The 16898-nt window shown below is 42.2% G+C and overlaps 1 protein-coding gene and 1 pseudogene across 1 annotated transcript in view; one reads left to right on the plus strand and one right to left on the minus strand.

The window, feature by feature from the left end:
• CNGA3 (cyclic nucleotide gated channel subunit alpha 3) overlaps window positions 1-7721 on the minus strand; it is a 64238-nt gene extending 56517 nt beyond the window's left edge. The window contains exon 1 of the mRNA XM_017524070.2: window positions 7355-7721. The gene's annotated coding sequence lies outside the window, so the exon portion shown is untranslated. The remainder of the gene's footprint in view (window positions 1-7354) is intronic.
• Window positions 7722-15912: 8191 nt separating this feature from the next.
• Window positions 15913-16561, plus strand: LOC108301024 (annotated as a pseudogene).
• Window positions 16562-16898: the final 337 nt, after the last annotated feature.

A 16898-nucleotide genomic window follows, 5' to 3' on the forward strand; every position in this document is an offset into this window, starting at 1 on the left:
CAGTGTGGTGATCCCTTAAGGATCTAGAAATAGAAATACCACTTAACCCAGCAATCCCATTACTGGGTATATGCCCAAAGGATTATAAATCACTCTATTATAAAGATACATGCACACGTATGTTTATTGCAGCACTGTTCACAATAGCAAAGACTTGGAACCAACCCAAATGCCCATCAAGATAGACTGGATAAAGAAAATGTGACACGTATACATCATGGAATACTACACAGCCATAAAAAGGATGAGTTCATGTCCTTTGCAGAGACATGGATGAAACTGGAAGCCATCATTCTCAGCAAACTGACACAAGAACAGAGAACAAAACACCGCATGTTCTCACTCATAAGTGGGTGTTGAACAATGAGAACACATGGGCATAGGAAGGGGAACATCACACATTGGGGTCTGGAGGGTGAAGAGCTATGGGAAGAATAGCAGGGGGTAGGGGGATTGGAGAGGGATAGCATTAAGAGAAATACCTAATGTAGATGACAGGGCAATAGATGCAGCAAACCACCACCATGGCATGTGTATACCTGTGTAACAAACCTGAATGATCTGCACATGTACCCCAGAACTTAAAGTATAATAACTAAATTTTTAAAAAGCAAGACTGGACTAATACAGTAGGCTATTTATTAGATTGGTAATGAAAAAACTGCAATTACTTTTGTACTAACCTAATACAAATACTATGCCATTTTGTATAAGGGACTTCAGCCTCTGTTAAATTTTGGTATTGTTGGTAGGTCCTGGAACCAATGCCCCTCAGGTACTGAGGGATGACTGTACTCAACATTGACTAGGATAGCTATAAAAGGTCCTTCCATTCCAGAAGTTCCATGAAATAACAAAACCCTACAATGCAAATATTATACTTGAGGATCCTGTCATATTTTATGTGTGAATATAAACCTATGTGGAGGAAATAAAAAATATTACAGAGTTTCAAAAACAGAAAGAAAAAACTATATAAGGTTAATAATGTTAATATTACCACAACAAGTGTTAGTGAGTGTATTAGTTAGGGTTCTCCATGGAAGCAGAAACAATAGGATATATATATATACAGTTGATCCTTGAACAGCATGGGTTTGAACTGTACAGGTCCACTTCTACATGATTTTCTTTCAATAAATATATTGGAACATTTTTGGAGATACGTGACAAATTGAAAAGACCCATTTTTTTCTTGCTTACTCTATTGTTAGAATACATAATATATATTAGAGTTAGAGTTAGAATACATAATATATGTTAAAGCCCATAATATATAGAACATATAAAATATATGTTAATTGGCTATTTATGTTATAGGTAACTCAACAGTAGGCTATTAGTAAATAATTTTTGAAGAAGCCAAAGAGTTATACATGGATTTTTGACTGTGTCAGGGATCAGCACCCCTAATCCCTGCATTGCTCAACAGTTAACTGTATATACATATGATTTGTTATAAAGAGTTAGAGGTGCAGTTCTGAGAACCAGAGGGCCAATAGAGGGCAGGAAACTGATGATGTCCCACTTCCAAGAGTGAATTCCCCTTTCCTCTACATTTTATCCTACTCAGGCTCTCAATGGATTGAATAGTGGCCACCAACATTGGGGAGGGCAATCTGCTTTGTCCAGTCCATGGATTCAAATACTAATCTCATTTGGAAACTCACTCACAGACACTCCCAGAAATAATGTTTTATCTGGGCACCCTGTATCCCAGGCAAGTTGATACATACAATTAATCATTTTCCACAGTGTGATTTGGAAAAGCTGGAAGCCTCATTCATTGCTGGTGGGAATGTAAATGATGTAGCCACTTTGGAGAACAGCTGAGCAATTCCTCAAAATGTTAAACATGAGTTACCATATGACCCAGGAATTCCACTGCTAAGAGAAATAAAAACGTGTCCACGCTACAACTTGTACATGAATGTTCATAGCAGCATTATTTACAATAGCCCAAAGTGGAAATGACAATCATTTATTAGGGCCTATCCACTGATAAATGGATAAACAGAATGTGGTATGTCTACATAATGGAATGTTACTCAGATGGAATCTTATTTGGCAATAGAAATGAATAAAATAGTGATACATGCTACAGTGGGGTGAACCCTGAAAATATTGTGCTAAGTAGAAGAAGCCAGACAAAAATAACCACATATTATATAATTGCATGTACATGAAATGTCCAGAATAGGCAAATCCATACAGACAGAAAGTAGAGTAGAGGTTGCCTGGGGTAGGAGTGGAGAGAATGAGAAAAAGGAATGACTGCTAATGGATATGGGGTCTCTTTTGAGGGTGTTGAAAAGTTCTAAGATTATAATGTGGTGATGATTGCATAACTATGAATATACTAAAAACCAGTGAAATGCGCATTTTAAATGGGTGACATTTGTGGCATGAAAATTATATCAAAAAAGAAATCATCTTAAATCTAAAATCAAAACACTTTTAAAATGCAAAACTCACAATATCAGCTACAAGGAACTCACAAAATGGGGAGAAATGCCATAATATGACATTAATAATAATGATGATAACATTTTGGAGGGCTTACATTATACCAGTCACTGTTCTATAGCTTTTTACAAGTATCAACTCATTTAATCTTTTCAATAACCCTATGAGGTAAGTAGTATTTTATCCCCTGTATTAATCTGTTTTCCTGCTGCTGATAAAGACATACCTGAAACTGGGTAATTTACAAAAGAAAGAAATTTAATGAACTTACAGTTCCACATGGCTGGGAAGGCCTCACAATCATGGTGGAAGGAAGAGCAAGTCACATCTTACATGGATGGCAGCAGCAAAGAGAGAGCGCTTGTGCAGCGAAACTCCCCCTTATAGAGCCATCAGATCTCGCGAGATTCATTCACCATCAAGAAAACAGCATGAGAAAGGCCTGTCCCCGTGATTCAATTATCTCCCACGGGGTCCCTCCCACAACACATGGGAATTCAAGATGAGATTTGGGTGGTGACACAGCCAAACCATATTATCCCCATTTTACAGAGGAAAAAACTGAGGTACACAGTTCATACAGGCAGGACTTCAACAGGCAATCTAATTGTAGAGCCTGTAAGCTTTTAATCCCTTGCCTCTCAAGAAACAAGGCCAACTCTGGGACCAGTAAGTATTAAAGCTTTCTCCACCCACCCAAGAAAGGTCCCCGAAAGGCAGCTCAAGTCTTAGACAACAAGGGTGTATCCAGTTGTGCTCAGGATTGAGCTCCAAGGTGATGAGGGGAGATGAGGGTAAGAATCCAATTCCCCCCTCTCTATGGAAGCTGCCCCAAACCCATTAATGTTCCTGCACCATGATGGAGATAATGAGTCGGACTTAGGAGAGTTGAGTCTTGTTTTCCAAAGAAACTTCATGGCTGGAAGGTAGAGTTCTTTCTCTGTGAATTATGGCATTTTTATAACATGAGAAAATGGAAGCTTCCAAATGTCAGCTGCAAATTTTCAATTCCTGTCTGAGGAGAAGGTTAACATTGTTCTCAAGAACAGGAAGAAATTTGGGTAAAAGAAAATGCACTGAAATTGGATCAAGATGATCAATTATGTTACTTAACCAAGAGGCAGGGGCTTGTCTCATCCCTAGAAAGTGTCCTGGTCTCTGTAGAGATGATTCAGAATTAATGGGATTCTGAGTTCCTCAGCTCTGAGTGTGCTCAGTTTTGAAATTGCTGCTTTGTAATAAGATTCAGCTGTTCAGGTTGAGATTGCAAGAGGCTGAAAGTGCTTTTCAGGCCTTATCAGAGCTGGGGAACCAGAGCTCTCTATAGCCAGCCCCATAGATGCTCCAAATCTAACTGCAAGTGTGGGAGGTAAAGAGTTTTTTTTTTTCTTAATTAACTTTTATGGTGTGATTATAAAAGTAATACATTTCTTTTATTAGGAAGTAATAAGATGTTCATATCTAACTTTGAGCACTTACGATAGCTGAGGAAATCACTTCAATTACTTCATTTAATCCCTCCAACAACTCAATGAGGCAGATATTATAAGTATTACTACTTCCAATGTACACACCAAGAAGCGGAGACTCAGAATGATTAAATATCTTGGTTCAAAGTCACCCAGTGGCAGAGCTGAGGGGCAGAAGCCAGTTTAACTTTAACTCTTACACTGCATTATTATAATTTAAGAAGAAATGTATGGATCCTGCAAAGGAGGACAAAATAAGCACTCTGGGAATTAGATGAGTTCTGGCGTACAGGTCGAGTGAGGGGTGCAGCACGTTCACAGAAGAATTTTCCTTGGAGCAAAACTGTTCTGGATGGAATCAGTCTCTCCCCCAACTACTGCCAAGCATGATCTTTCTCCCTGCAGTACTGTCTTGGTTAATTCCATGAGCAACACCCAGAGCCAACCGACTACCCGGTGAAATGAGCACCTACTCCTCCCTCTCTCTTACTGCCTCAGATCCAGCATCATCAAGTCTCACCAGTCACAGCAACAGCTATCTCTCTTCCTTGTCCCCTCCAACTCTTCTATTTACTAATTCAGAAATGGACTGAGCACTCACCCTGTGCCAGGGTCTCTGCTAGACAGCAAGTGTATAAGTGTCGAACCAGAACAGAAGCATCCCCTGGCCTCTTTGAGCTCTATTCCTCTCTTCGTCCAGGTCTTTCTCTGTCCCCAGGATGGCTGAAATAATTATCTTTGCTCATCTCTCTTCTTCAGCCTCTCACTGCTACAATCCATCCAGTCCCTGGCTCTAAGAGGTGCTCAATGAGTGTAGAATGAATAAATGTGTAAATGAATGAACCTTCCATAGTGATCCCAGAATCTTTCTGAAAGGTAGTTCTGATCATGTCACTCTTCTCAGAAGCTTTAAGAGATGCCTATTTTCTCCAGCACAGTCTCCATTTCCTAGCCTGATGGTCAAGACATTTCACAATCTGGATCAAGTCAGCCTAAACTGGATGCTCATCTAAGCCAAATTACTCACCCTTTCCTCATGTGTGTCATACATTTTTTTACCCCCACCTACTGGCAGGGACAGTACTCACCAAAGCTCATCCTGTGACTCCTACATTTTCCAGCCTCCCTTCTAGGCCAGGTGAAGGCTGAGTGATAGGTTCTGGCCAGTGGACTTCCCCCATGATGCAGGACCCCCCAAAACTCACAACCTCAGACACTGCATAAGCAAAGGGTAAAGCCAGAGAGATGTTCCAAGTCTATACATCACCATAGCAGGCCTATCCTCTCCTGAGTAATCCACACATCCTTGCTTCTGCCTAGAGAGATTTCCTCTCTTCCTGACCAGTTGATTTCAAGTTCCAGCTGCAACATAACCTCACCAGGAGGCCCACCCTGATCAGGAGTCAGTCACTCCCACCTTTCTCTACTCTCAGGGCTCTGTTATCACTTCCATTCACACCCAGAGCACAGGCTACCTGGTAGGTTGCACAAGGATTTGTCTGCCACACTACACTGTGAGGTCCCAGAGGGCAGGGACTGTGTCTGTTCGAAAATTCTTGTTTCTCCTACCGGACTCAGCCTTGTCCTCTGTACTCAGGAACAGTGAGAGTGTTACCAAAATGCATTAGGTCAGAGGCGAAACTGTTTACCCTGGCCTAAGTGTATGTAACTGGGAGATAGAGAAAAAAAGCATGGCCCATTTTAACCTTGAGGCCACAGTGGTTGGTGGGAGATTAGCAGGGGTTTCAGGTAAGCAGGACGCTGTGGGAAGCGGGAAGGCCGGGGAGGGTGCGGACGAAAAAGGGTTCTGGAACCAGGTCACTGCCGTCCGGCCCCACTCCCTTAGGAAACTAGCGGCCAGAGCTGGAGAAGAGCCTGAGTAGCTTCCAAATGTTTACCTTCTGGGTATCATGGCGACTAGAGACTGGTCGCCATGGCAATCTCAACCAGAAGCAGCCACCGCTAGCAGATACTGAATGAGGACAGAAAAGACATAGAAACAGGAGCATCAAAGGCAAGTGCACACGTAGTCACGACCAAAGTCCCAGCTAAAGTGATTAAGATCCTGCGCCGACCAGCCAGTCACCTCAAGAGCCACCGCTCCTCCCCTCCCGGCATCTGCACCGGGGAAAGCGCCCCCCCTGTGGCCAAACGGAGGCCAAAGAGGAAATGCGATTGTCTGGACCTTGGTGCGAAGCAGGGGGAGTTCCTGTGCTCCCCGTTACCCCAAAGAACCCAAAGAAGCTCTCGCTAGCTCAGTGAAATCCCATTTGGGTCCTCCGACCTGGCCAACTTTCCTACAACCGGGAGTTTGGCGTAGAAGACCCAGTTTGTGGATAGCACGCACGAGTGACCATCTCTCCTCTCTCGGCCCAGCCACCCGCGTCCCCCATGATTTCTCACTTGGGGGTATGTGAACGCACCCCGTAAATTGGACCCTGTGCCCACACACCAATATAATGAATCACCCGGCCGGAGCTTGAGGGAGTGTGAGAGCCTTCGGGCCCAGCCCCCTATGGGCGTCGGGAGGGGCCGGGAGCTGAGCGGAGGAGAAAAGCCTGAGGGCGGGGAGCCTGGCGCCTTTATCCGGTTAGGGGATTGCAGAGGATCAGAGAGCCCACCGCGCCTTCTCTTCCATCAAAGACACTAAGTCCCGGGCGTCCGAAATCCCGGGTGTGATTTTATCATTAAAAAAAGTAACCGCGCACTCCTTTAAGAATTTTAATTCTCTCCTCCTCTTCAGCCAAGTAGTCTCTTTGAATCCTCAAGGCTGAATGCTCCCCTGCGTTGGGGGCCAGTCCTTCTTCGCTGCCCTCCCGGGCCCTGCTCCCTCCAAGGCCACTGACTCAACTTCCCCTGGCGCGACGCGGTCTCGAGGAGACGCGACGCCCGTCCCCGACTTGGAACCTAGGGAGAGGGTCCTTCCCGGGCTGGCAGTCCTGGAGGAGCGGGGCGCCGCCTCCGGGGGGCAGCGTGGCCGGAGGAGATGTCATGAGGTGGGGTCGCGGCTGGGTGTCCTGCCCGTCCCCAGCGGGAGCCAGTCCTGCTCCTTCTGCCTCCGCCCCGACGGCTCAGCGGGCTCGGCCCAGCGCGGCTGCGGGACGTGAGTAAAAGGGGGTGCGATCGGCTTGGGGAGAACGGGGACAGTTTCCTGTCCTTTGAACTGGGCTGGAGGGGTGTGGAAGCCAGAGGTGGGAACTGAGGCCGCAGCCGGCCCTTTTTCACTTTCTCTCCAGCCGGCGGCCCGTTTCAGCACCGGGGGCTGCGGACAGCGCCGCGCCCACCCCTGCGCGCAGCCGCCGCCCTCCCCCGCTTGCGGTTCTCTAATTCACCTCCTGTCTGGGATCTCCACCTCCAGCACACCTCCTGGCGCCCCCCAAAACTCCCAGCTCAAAAGCCCCTAAAAGCCTTACCCCCGCCAAAGTTTGAGCTTCTCCGCGGCGCGCCGGGGTCTGCGGAGCGCCTCCTCCCGCAGCCTCCTGGGCGCAGCTCCGCTCGCTCCCTCCCCCGCGCTCCCGGCCCAGGACTGTGCTGGGGACGACGGAAGGAGACTGTGGCCTCCCTCTCCGTGCGAAAGTCAGGTGAGGATACGGAGCCTCAAAGGCGGTCCGAAAGAGGCAGAAGTCACTCGTTCACATCCCCAGCCTTCCAGAGAAGAGGGGGAGAGTCAGGGGCAAGAAAGCAAACAAGTCCGTCCTTCCATTCTGGATTTTCTCCTAATTGCAGATGGCCATTCCGGACTCCTTCCTGGGATGTTTTGCTGGTAGTGTAATCCACACTGGATGAGTACGCAGCAGAGATCTGGGAGTTTGAAGTTTAAAGATGGGCACACACACACACACACACACACTCTTGGACTCTTTTACTGTCTTAGGGAAGACGTTAGAAACTCTTTGGGACAATGTGCATTCTCCTTGCAGGGTTTTTGTTTCCTTCTATTACATCAGCTAACACCAGATTTCTTAAACTAAAAATTAAAACCCACCAATCCAGCTAGTAATCATTATCTTCTATTGAAGCCCAAGGAAGTTAAACTCTTTTGGGAGAAAATAACTTTATTTACTAAAACTCATTTTCCTCCAGGAAGGTGTACGTCCAAGAACACACTTCATGAAGGATGAAGACAGAATCCCGCCTCTCCCTCACTGGCAGCTGCACGCTCTGGTTCTGGATCGTAGGAGCACGTCTCGGGAGGAATCCAAGCCTCCTTATCTAGGATAAGTCTCAGACAGCCTCTTGGGTTCCAGGTTTTCATGACTGATACCCTCATGGGAAGAAACTCCACAAAAGCCAGCTAACCAGAGCTTCTCTGAGGACTTGGAGTTCATGGCGTTTCCTAGCATACTTACCAAATTGCCTGTTCACTGAAGACATTATCTTTAGAAGGCTTAAGTTTATCGAGTTCATGCCATACTTGAAGGGAGAGATGAAGTGTATACTCTTGACTGAAGATATAAAGAATCAGAATGGCTCACACCATACATGTCTTAAAGAGGTGAATAAAACCTAGACTAATTTTCCCCCAAAGAAAAGTCAGGGTTAGTTGTTCAGATTCAAGGGATTCTGGTAGTGGAAGAGCAAATAAGTGGAAGTGGTGAATCAACAAAAGGAAGTTGAAACAACAGAAGTTGGAGGACCGGAGAATTCTTGTTTCATTATTTGGGCTTCTGAAAGGAATGTGAAATTAATTCAACACAAGAGAAAATATAATCAGTGAGACTTTGCCTCATCCAGGACTTCAGTGTCCTTATTCCAGGGAATCTACATGTGCCTCAGTTATTATGTGCAATTTTTTATAGTCCTCATTGTCAGAAAATGCTTTATTTCTTCTAATCCCATTAATTTATGCAACAAGTTAAAGCTGTTTCCTGCTGGCTTGTCCTCAGGGAAGACTGGAAGCAGACGATTATCTTCTGTTGTCTGGAAACAGAAGATAATCATTTTCAGAGCTTCAAGAAATCTTAAATCCTGATTTTGGAGAAAATAGTAGTGATCATGAGATCATTTTAAGGCATCATCCTGAAAAATGAAAAATCCCTTTGGACTTGTTACTGAAATGCACACCATTCCTAAGATTTGAAAGGGAAAACAAGACCTTACAGAATTAATCATGAAATGGAGAAGTACCCCGAGTCTGACGAAATGAGATAGAGTGTTTAGCACAAAAATGGGTACATAGTTGTTCCTTAGGAAATGATGTCTGTGGCAATAGTTATTATGGAAGAACTTTGGGTGTCTGAAAGGTGGAAACAGATGAACGGAGACTGGAAATGAATAGGAAAGAGACTGAAGGGGATGTATCTGTTAATTTGCCTGCAAAAGGCATTGATCTGCAAGATCCTACGCTGCCAGGATGGAGGGTCCAGATTTGGCCCAAGGCTCACTCAGTGCAGTGGCCTCTGGGGACCTTTCTGATTATTGCTCAAGCTTTGACTGAGGCATGATCAAGTTTTTGTGAAGATGCAGGATACAGCAACATCTGAACAAATTAGTGGGATGTTCTAAAAGCCCACGTCACTAAGAGACCCAGAAGAATGATCCCGAGAAACCCAAAGTCTTTTGCCAGAATAGGGAGACCACAGGAAGAAGGGAGCTATGGAGAAGGCACCATTTCCTCTTTCTGACAGAGCAGGTGAGAGTGGGAGGAAGGGAGTGGTGACCAGGTGAATGCTAAGTTGCTTCAGCCTCAGCCAGGACACTAAGGAAGCGGGGAGGGGTCTGTGGGGAAGAGTGGCACCCAGGAGCTGAGGAAGTCTGGAGTCAGGGAACCTGATGAGACCAATTCTATCCACCTATGAATTTGGATGCCAGGAAATGAAAGGAAAATACAAGCGAGGCCCAGAAGGATTGAGTTTGAGCATAAGCGTGTACATGTGTGGCTCGGGGAACTCCTCAATGACATTTCGTTTTGCTTTTGTCAATCAATATTAGGTTACTAAGATTCGGAGATGTTGCTTGTAGCTATAGTTCATTCAGTTTCACTGTGTAAATAAACAATTTGTTATTTGTTTATTCTGTATGCACATTGTACACATTGCTTTAAAAACAGTTGTGGAAGGAACTAAATTTTTGCTAATTATGTAAAATCTTCCCAGTCCAAACAAATTTTAGATGTACTAGGGACCTGCTATTTTATAGTCAGGGTTGCAAGGCACATAAATAGTGCCCATAGGTAGGCAACAGGACTGCCTTTTCTGCTGGGGGCCATATGGTGTCCAGTGTGTTAAAGAACACACAATCTGATAAGTAGATAAGCCAGACTAACAGGTGATTCACAGAAATGCAAACAGATAAACCCAGTTATCAGCAAGGAGGGTTGTGTGAACTTGCTTTGGCAGAAGATCTAGATCCTTGGCAAATGATAAGGCAATTTGTAGGAATGGCTTTTGGGAAATAAAATATTTATGAGAAGACAGGCAAGGTTTACATGAGAAGCAAGGATGCATCCGTTTTCCCTGAAGGAATTCTGTCAGTCAGTATAAAGTTGCAGGGTGAGGAGGCCCCAAGCTGGGGAAAAGCAGTTGTTTTCAGTCTTTAAAGCCCATTCTGCCCGCTTTCTTCTCAGGCAATGAAGATGATGGCATCTGTTCTCTCACCTACCTGGCAGTTGGAAGAATAGAAGGAAAATTAAATTAAATTAATGAACAAGATGTGAATAGTTAAAAATTCTAACCAAAAACCATTAAGAGCCTGAGAAGGACTGTGGACCATAGGATTTAATCTCTCTTGTCCCCTGGGACTCTGTGTCTCTTTCAGGTCAGTTTTGCAAACAGTGGCTAGGCAGGGGCTGCCCATAAGACCCCAGTGCCAGCTCTCCCACTCTCCAAATTTCTACTGTCTGACCGTCAATGCCTGAAGTCCTACCACTGGAATGTCATTTCTCTATTTTCAAACTTTGATCTCTTTCAAAATGCAAGTAGGTACAAGAGATAGAGTGTGGATAAAGAATCAAATAAAAGTTCTGGTAGGAAAGATTGAGGAGCACATTTGAGGATCCTACAGACCAGTGAGCGTGCCATGGGATGGGTGTCATAGCAGGAGGTGGGTGATATCAGGGGGAAGGGGCACAGATGAGACCTTAAATACTGAGGGCAAGCTTGGCCCCTGTTACAACTGAGTCTGTTCTTGGCCCAGGGAAATCACTTGAGCTTTTGTTTAGGCCTAAAGCCTTCATTTTCTACTCCAAAAGAAGGACAATCACCTTTGGTAATTGCTAAGATGGCCCAAGTGTGCTGGATGCAAGGCTTTTTTTTTTTTTTTTTGGATTGTGATGTGAACGGCATCAAAGTGCTTGCTAATAGATACGACATGCTCTGGAACTCAGTACTGCTCAGGTCAACATCACTATCACAGGCTCGAGTGAACATATGGAGTGTCCTGCATATTTTAATATGGATATAGAATTATAGAATGTATAGCTAACATGCACTCAGAATAAATGGTGAGTAAGGAGTGTAAATCAGAATCCAAAAAAATCTTGAGAGCCTTCAATGATGCACTAAATATACAGGCCAAGAAAAGACGTAACAGGAACAAATGTGAAGTTCTGTATCAGTATCCAAAAAGTCAGTCCTCCCAAGTCCAGGAAGAAGAGACGTGGCTTACCCGACCCTGTTCGGTAGGATGTGAAGCCTCAGGGTGATGTGTCTCCACAAGAATTGGCAAAAAGCTAATGAGAAATAAGGCTGACTTAATAGAAATACATCATGTAGAAGAGGGGTGAGACTTGCTCAGCTCCTCTCTGTCAACATACCTGGATTATTTTCATTTTAGTTGCCATAATTTAAAAAATTCACAGGCATCACTGTAATAGTAATAATATAACTTTAAAAATCGGCTGGGTATGGTCACTCACGCCTGTAATCTCAGCACTTTGGGAAACTGAGGCAGGAGGACTACTTGAGTCCAGGAGTTTGAGACCAGCCTGGGAAACATAGGGAAGCACCTTCTCTACAAAAAAAGAATTAAAAAAAATTATGTAGGCATGGTGGTGCACTTGTATTCCCAGATAATTGGGAGGCTGAGGGGGGAGGATTGCTTGAGCCCAGGAAGTCAGGGCTGCAGTGAACCATGATCGTGACACAGCACTCCAGCCTGGGTGACAGAGCAAGACCCTGTCAAAAATAAAAATAAGAAAGTCAATCTAATAAATAAATTGTATAACTTTCTAGTTTTCATTCATATACACATATTCTTGTTCATAGGGATATTAACAGTGATGTAAATATATAATTTTGTTATTCTGCTTTTAATTAGGCTTTATAGCTTGAGAAATAGCCTATTGTGCCGCATTAGTTTCCAGTGATTTTTGGTCATGGTCAAATCATCTGTCACTGGCCATGATCCTGGCGAAATGAATTACATAATTAACAGGGTGATCTATGCCACTGTTGACCTTTTTAATGTACATTTAAATTAGTTCCCACTTTTTCACTTTTAAAAATGACTACTGTAAAAACATGCCTCAAAACTTCTATTTTTTGTAATTATTTCCTTCGGTTATAGTCTCAGAAGTAGGATTACTCTAGGGATATGAATATCTGAATTCAAGAGAAGTTTAAACAATTTGTATTGCCATCAACCATTTATCAGTTCTACCATATTTTATTTTTACCAGCATTCTATTTTATTTTTCCAAATTTAATGCATAAACAGTATCCCATTACAGCTTTAATTTGCATCTCAAGAGGTAGTAAAGTTGACAGTTTTCTTATGTATATTTATTACTTGTGTGTCCTCTGTGTGAATCACCTATTCATGTCCTTTGCCCATTTACATTAAAGCTTTGATGTTTTCTCTTTCAGTTTTCATGAGCTTTTTGCACAATATTGACAGAGGCTTTTTCCTGGTTTATATTATGAAAATATTTTCTTTAGTCTGCTCACCTTTTTTTTGAGTTCCAATAATACTTATTCTAGAGACTTGCAAATATTTGAAAGCCAAGAAATGCATAATTCCACTATGTGTATAATGACTACTCTCTTTTTGGTGTCTTGTGTGTTTTCATTCTTGATACAATTTAATACTCTTTATACAGTTGGGTTTATTTTGACAAATAGTCTAGAAAGTTTCACTTGAAATTTCTTTAACTTTGAACAAAGTTAAATTTAACATAGGAATCAGGTTCATCATCTATTAAAAAAATGAATCTGCTTTTCGTTTTCATTCCAGAATCTTCTAAAAGAATATTGGGCGTGTGGATACTTGATTTCTTAGGAAACCTCATTCTTCAACCATACCACGTCACTTATCAATTCATTGTCTCCCAGTTCCAAATGTATCTTCAATACCTGCTCAGCAACAATGGACAGAATTTCTCTGAGTATTACAGTAAGGATGATGTTAAACTTCCTCAGCAGAGGATGCTGGAGTGGCAATGGAGCAGGAAGGGGCCCCCTTGTGGTTTCCGGTGACTGCAACATTGGTGGATGACACGGGTGGCAGGATGTCTGGTAGTGCTCTGCCTTCGCCACAAGCCTGGCACACATGGTCCCTTCATGACCTCCCAGCTCCAGCCTGGCCTGGTGGTCATCTTTCTGCAGCTTTTGCAGCATGGGCCCTGCATGCCACAGCCCTCCCACATGCACTGATGCTCCAAATCCCTCTGCTTCTGTATGCCCACTTCCCCCAGGTTTGCCTGCTGTGACCTTCTGGTGCTGCAGCCCTCCTATCACAAACACCACGGTTACAGGGCTCCTATTCACACGAGCGCTCCCATTTTCTCTGCACACCTATGTGGCTGACCACTGGTTGTGGCTGACCACTGGTTGTGGCTTTCTCAAACCCACCTGCACTCCAGTAGAGAGCTGCTTCCTACTCACTCAGTAACTGCAGACCAGCTATGGCCTGTGCAAACCAGCAAACTGCTCTGCCAACACTGGGCTGCAACTATACTTGCTCTAACAAGGTCTGAATGCTAGCCTTGGGGATGGGGTCCCCAATTCCAAGTTCATCCTTCTTAAGGTGCTCTCCTTCAGCCCTAGGGTGCCATGAAGGGTTCGCTTACATCTTACACTTCCCTTTTATCATAATTTAATGATTTTCATATTAACCTTTCCTTTATAGTCACCTTCTGTTTTATAGTCACTGTGTGACTTCTGTCTTTTGATTAAACCTAAACTGATATACATGCTACGCGCTGAAGTAGCCTTTACATTCTTATTTAGAGGGGGTTGGAAACCTTTTCTTAAAGGGCCAGAGTGTACATATTTTAGTCTTCCAGGCCATATAGTTTCTGTCACAAAGTTTCATGTTAAAACAACAACAACAACAACAAACAAACAGCAAATTAGGAACAGAATGAAATGTTCTCAGCTTGATAAAAGTGATCTTAGAAAAGTGTAAGAAAATCTTGCAGTTGGCCTGGTGCGGTGGCTCATGCCTGTAATCCCCATCCAAGGTGGACGGATCACCTGAGATCAGGAGTTCAAGACCAGCCTGGCCAATATGGCAAAACCCTGTCTCAACTAAAAATACAAAAAGTTAGCTGGGCATAGTGGTGGGCACCTGTAATCCCAGCTACTCAGGAGGCTGAGGCAGGAGAATCGCTTGACCCAGGAGGCAGAGGTTGCAGTGAGCTGAGACAGTGCCATTGCACTCCAGCCTGGGCAACAAGAGTGAAACTCCACCTCAGAAAAAAAAAAGAAAAGCTTGCAGTTAACATCATGCCTCATTTGAAGGTCGAAATCAGAATAAGGTAATGATGTTCACTTTCAATACTTCTAGTCAACTTTTTACTGAAAGTCCTTGCCAGTGCAATATAGAAAGAAATAAAACAAAACAAAACCCAAAATGGTATAATGCAGACAAAAAGATGACTATCATGATTTACAGATAGCATGATTGTGTATGTAGAAAATCCTATGTAATCTACAAAAAATGAGACTAGAAATTGATTTAACAATATTGTAGTACACAAAGTTAACATACAAAACTCAATTGTACTATGTTCTAACAACAAACAGTAGAAATGAAATTTAAAAAATATCATTTACAATAGCATTAAATACATCAATTACTTAGGACTAAAATTGGCATGTACAAGACTTGTGAAACATTGCTAAGAGAAATTAAAGAAGACCTAAATAAATGGAAAGATTTATCATGTTATGACATATGTTTATAAAATCTCAATAATTTAAAATATTTTATGACAAATGTTTATAAAATCTCAATAATTTAAAAATATTTTTTTCCAAAATTGATCTGTTGATTCCATACAATCATAATTAAAATCTCAACAGGCTTTTTAAAGAAGGAAATTATATTATAAAATTTTACAGAAATCCAAAAGATCTACATTAGACAAAACAAGTCTGAAAAATAACAAAATTGGAGGATTTACACTACCTAATCTCAAAACTAATGATAAAGCTATATACTCAAAACAGTGTGGTATTGGCATAAGGAACAGGTTAGTGTAACAAAATGGAAATTTCAGAAAAAGACCCATGTATATGTGGCCAAATTATTTTTGATAAAGATACAAAGGCAATTCAGTGTGGAAAGGAAGTTCATCTTTAAGAAATGGTGCTGAAACAACTAGATACGATAAATAAAGATGAATCTCAATCTCTGTCTCACTCCACATAAAAAAATTAATTGAAAATGCATGATGGATAGACCTAAGTATAAAAATGAGAACCCTGACACTCTAGACACAAAAATACAGAATCTTTTCATGAGTTTAGAGTAGGCAGAATTCTCTTACGTAGGACACAAAATGCACTAACCATAAAAAACTCCCAATGAATTACACTTAATCGAAATAAAAATTTATTCTCATCAAAATATACCATAAAGAAAATGAACAGAATAGTCTACAAAATAAATGCTATGTCTCCTCAAAAGTGTCAAAGTTGTGAAAGACAATAAGTAACTGATGGATAGATGAAAGGATGGATGGATGGGTGGATGGATGAATGGATGGATAGGCTGATGACTGGTTGACTGGTTGACTGACAAACTGTAAATGGATCACCCACATACAGTTTGAGACAAGCTGCATTTTTTTTTCTGGAAGCCCTGCGACTTCCCTAAAAATTGAATGAATTATAGAATAGACCTATGGCCAATGGTGGCAGAGTCTACATAGAACTATGCTTCTTGGTGTTCTAGGGAAAACGTTTCAACTTGTTGGCTATACTGTTCAGTATGGCTGTATAGCTCATTGTGATTTTGAATACGTTGGTGGTGTTATCTTGTGTTCTGGACCATAAGTAGAGCCTACAATTCAAAATTCAAATATTGTCTTCACAGAAAACCTTAGTCAACAATTTTATGGTATCCAAAGAGGTGACACAGTGATTGCAAAAAGCCCAAGTGATCCAAATCAAATATTTGTAAAAGAGTAATTGATTTGGAAGGAGACAAAATCCTCACTACTGGACCATCAAATTTATTTAAAAGCCATAGTTATGTGCCAGTGGGTCATGTTTGGTTAGAAGGTGATAATCTACAGAATTCTACAGATTCCAGGTACTGTGGACCTATTCTGTATGGATTCTAATAAGAGGACGAATTTTCTTTAAGATTTGGCCTCTGAGTGATTTTGGATTTTTACGTGCCAGCCCTAATGGCCACAGATTTTCTGATAATTAGTAAGCATTTATTCTTTTGACTTGATTATTGTCTCCTGTTCATGTGAATTTATTACTCCCATTGAAACCATGTACTTACCAATACACTATTTGCTATTCAAAAAAAAAAAGAGACTAAAGATAAATAAAAACTAAATGCAATGTGTGGTCTTGGTTTGGATCCTTGGCCTTAGCAATTGTTTTTCTATAAAGGACATTGGGGGACAGTTGATGAATTTTGAACAAGGTCTGCAGATTAGATAATAATATATTCATATTAATGCACTGATTTTGATCATTGTACTATGGCTCAGTAAGAGAATGTCCTCGTTTCGAGAAAATACTCGAAGTATTCGAGATAAAGGAACATCATCTCTGTCACTTA

The sequence above is a fragment of the Cebus imitator genome, unplaced genomic scaffold (assembly GCF_001604975.1).
Source record: "Cebus imitator isolate Cc_AM_T3 unplaced genomic scaffold, Cebus_imitator-1.0 Scaffold31, whole genome shotgun sequence".
In the NCBI taxonomy this organism is placed as follows: domain Eukaryota; kingdom Metazoa; phylum Chordata; class Mammalia; order Primates; family Cebidae; genus Cebus; species Cebus imitator.